We start from the raw sequence: 4,470 nt of genomic DNA, 5'->3' as shown, positions 1-4,470 counted from the left end.
GATGGCGGGGAACGGAAATAAGCCGGAAACAGCGGGGCCTACACGAAGCAACAGAACACATTTAATTTACTCTTGCATCACACAATCTACACATTACTCATGCCACAAACTAGCAAAATCGTACGCATTTTTTATGTTAAATAAGCGAAGAATTTTTAATTTAAGTCATTTCATGCCATGGCCCTTAAATTCAGACAGATGGGGTGTGAACTCAGGATAATTATTCAGGTTTCTCATTTGTGCATAATAAAAAGTAATTACTATCATTATTACTGTATCGGTGTACTCATTCAACGTATTTAACACCTCATTAACTCTAATGAAATTTGCCTACTTTGAAATTTTCTGTATCACATTCCTGGGAGGACAATTTTCACTGCCTGAAAACGTTGATGCATGGATAGACAACTAAGGGCTGTCCAGCATGCATCCCAGGTGCTGTTTGAGCGCCGGAGATTGTCACTGGCACTTATTTCTAAAGCAGCGAAACCAAGCACGAACGAATTATGCTATACAGATTATGAAATATTCTGACTTCGGTGTATAAACACTTAGGACTTCCAAGTTTTTGTACTTGTCCATCGTCCGGTGGTTTAAGTAACGCAACATCCTGTGACTGAGCTAATTAGCTCATTCTAACGGGACCAAAGCGGGTGAGTCTCACCCACTCACCTGAGGACAGAAACAGATCCAGCTTCCGAAACGATGTGTTCTTTACAACACAGAAAATGCAAATGGTCCAAAAACCAAGTAATCCCAGAATTTATATATAAATTTCAGGCCTCATGTGATATAGGTCAATGAGTCAGCCTCTGTAAATGCGTACATTTTGTTAGTTCTTTATCCTTCAATTTTCCGTTTGCAAGTTAAAATGCGTACATTTTGTTAGTTCTTTATCCTTCAATTTTCCGTTTTCAAGTTAAAACATATCATTCAGTACGGCCAAGGAAAGGTCTCGTATTTGGCAATTTCCTTCAACCCGAATCTGGCTACCAGACACCGCAAGAATAACTATTTTTATCACTAAACCCCTGCTCGCACGAATGGTACGTGAGAACTTTCCTACCAAAGAAAGCTTCTTGCTTGCAGTTGCGAGAAACCCGAAGCTAACAAATGGCGACCAAGCCAACCGACGCCGTAACCCTGCAAGGAAGCCTCTGCTGACACGCCAGTATGCACATGTTAACACATATCCAGGTCTCATCACCACCACAGCTAACGAGGAGGACAATATTCGGTCACTATCTCCATACGTACTTCTAACTTGAGATGCACCTTTACTTAACCATGTCTCCCTTTTTAATATTGTAGGCTGGGGAAAAGAACATTATGGATAATGTTTAACACGATACTACTGTTATAGTATCAAAAGAAGTTAGGATGTGTATGCATAGCGAAACAATGACTACAATTCGGATCAGCTTTTTACCTATAAACTCTAAAAATTAAGAGTTACAGAAACAGTTATGATAAATCGTCACTGCTCTATACAGTTCGTGTTCCAATAAATGTTTGCAAATTACGATGAAGTTGGGGCACGCGGCAGCTCAGCTGCCTGAGGCAATATACTACAAGTAGGATGGTCGCGGGTTCGAGTCCAGATGAGAACTTTGAATTTCTTTCAATAGACTTCATCCTTCCAGCCGCAATATAGCCCTGGGGTAAACTCAGCCTCTAACAGAAATGAGTACCAAGAATCTTCCTGGGGGCCAAGTGCGGCCGGCGCGTAAAGCTGACCTTACCACCATCTATGNTTTAATGAAAATCGGTTTCGCTCCACCCGTGTTATACCCGCAGGGCGGAAAACACAACGAACTTAAAAGTTGATTATCTAATAATAAAGGATACATTACACGATGCACTACATGCGTTCTGTTTGCATTTCAAATAACGGGAGCAAATCTGTGGTCGATAGTTACGCAGCAAAACTGACTGTACATTTTATGCACAATATACCTTTTCCTTACGTCTCTCGGCTTTCGAGATAATTAAGTGGGAATGGGTACGAAGAACTGTTACGCTACGCGTACACATCCAAACTTGTTCTTTCTCCCTTCTATCGAGTGTTACTTCGTGTTCAAAACCTAAACAACACACAAGTATCACGTAGTGCTGAAACTGACACTTTACACGCATTTCGTAACTCTCTCTTCAGCGCCTCAAAAAAGTGCGTTGTTCTATCTCTCAAACAGGAAGGGGAATGGGGGGGGGGCATCTCCGCCATCCAACCGGGTGGTTTGCGAGAATAAAATGAAATACAAGAAAGAATAACACAAAAATATATATTTTTTAAATATTGTAACACACTGCGCCATTGCTCAAGTGATTAATCGCTGGCTTTCCACCGTGGCGTCCCGGGTTCGATCCCGGATATCGTCAAGTGGGATCTGTGGTGGACGAAGTGGTGCTGGGGCAAGTATTCTCAGAGTACTTCGGTTCCACCTGCCAATTTTCATTCCACCAAATTCTCCATCATAATCACCCGGGGCATGCACCAAAGAAGACCAATTCAGTGGCCGCCGTGCTGAGGGGTCGCAGTTGGACTCCACCCGCACTAAGCGAAGCAAAAAAAATATTGCAACATCTACAAACATTAAATTGTCTTTGTTGCAGTCAGTGTCTATGGTAAAGTTACTGGGCAGAACAAAATGTAGTACAAAATCTGTACACTCAACTTCCCAATTTGAAGGCGGATGCTGCATGGACAAATGGGTCAACAGGTTTCCATACAATTAGACAATTCTGAAAACGACTGCCTACCTCTGAAACTTCGAGAATCTGCCACACTGCTCATATTTATACTCAGCACTGTTACAGCCTAAACCTCACATATACACTAATTTGTCTGTATACAGAGCAATGATTCTCTTTGTTATTCTGTTACATAAATTTACTTTTGATGCAACCATTCATAGGTGACTCATATGTAAGTCATTAGGGACCTTCCATTATATGGGTTATATAATTTCATTTATATATAAGAAATCTGTGATTACGACCACAGTGGTCTCTAAGTCTCAAACTGCCTGATATTAATGGATATTTGCCACAAGAAAGAGAGACTGAAAAGCCGAATGTCTTATATTAGAATTTAGAATAACTTCTCATGCATTTGTACACATATTAGGATATTCACAGCACATACATTATATGCATTTAAATTTCTATGCTATGCTTATGGCTATTTGTATGTTAAATATAATGAGCAGGTGACAGATTTCTTCTCTCACTCAAAAATGATCACATGAATATTCCTTTAGTGTGAAACAAATTTTTAAACCTTCAAATAAGTAATAAAAATATTAAGAATAGTGTCTTCTGGAATGTGACACCATATAGTCTGGTACATTGGTACCAATATTTCATATGAACCTGCTACATTTTTCTCCAGGGTAGAAGGTTCAAAAGAGCGGCAGTAGGTTCATTTCGAAAGTTTCTTCCTGCTTGCCAAACTACAAGGGATCACATCACAAAGTCTCTCATATACAGAGCATACTTAAGACAAATAACAGTAAAAAGAACTTACACGGAGACAAACTCATGCAACACAAACAAACTGTTTTATTATTACAAATCACCAAAGGAAAAGAGGTTAAAATGCATCACTCCTGCATACACCTACCTTTCTCGAAGTTTCTTCGTACACGCAAGATAAAAATGGAAGTTGATCATTTAAATTTGACATGTTCAGCTACAGGCTAAAAGTTAATGCTGCAATAATATTTCCTATCAATGTGGGTGGGAAGGGAAGCCAGGATAGCTCAGTCGATACAGTGACCGATTTGGGGATGGATGACCACGGAACAGGGGTTTGTTTCCTGGTAGGGACAAGAGATATCTGCTCTCAACAAAATCCAGACTGACTTGGGGCCACTCAAACTCCTACCTATGGGAGTGGAGGACTCTTTCCATGGGGTTAAAGTGGCAAGAGACTGAAGCTCACCACTAACCTCCATCAAATACAAACATTACGACTAGTGGAGCTATATCTCCACTCCCTCAATGTTTTCAAGGTGTGGAACTTTACTGATTAAGCACAGGGAAAACTTTAACCCAACTGACTGCACAGCTTTGCTAATGTACTGTACCACAACAAAAGTTTCATTAAGTGGATTGCTGAACTGTCTTCAAGAATTCACATAAATTAAGACACTTTTACTTCTCCTGTGAAAGGCATGACAATGGACAATGTAGGAACAAATGATACCAACATGAGAGGCAAGAACTCTGTGTGTACTGCTGCAGTCTGGATGCTATGTCATGATATCCTATGAGTCAGTAACTTTACATTTTGAAACATTAATATTTCATATAAAATTGACAGACTTATGCTGTGTTAGGTAAAATAGTACATACTTAAATCTGCAAAGTTATATTACAAAACAATACTTATTTTCATTAAAAAGGAACATATTTATATTCAACTACAAAAGCAAGTGCTAATGACTTAGAAGTAAAATTTGAAGAAAT

Source organism: Cryptotermes secundus, unplaced genomic scaffold (genome assembly GCF_002891405.2).
Source record: "Cryptotermes secundus unplaced genomic scaffold, Csec_1.0 scaffold5388, whole genome shotgun sequence".
Classification (NCBI taxonomy): domain Eukaryota; kingdom Metazoa; phylum Arthropoda; class Insecta; order Blattodea; family Kalotermitidae; genus Cryptotermes; species Cryptotermes secundus.
This window is presented reverse-complemented; position numbering follows the sequence as displayed.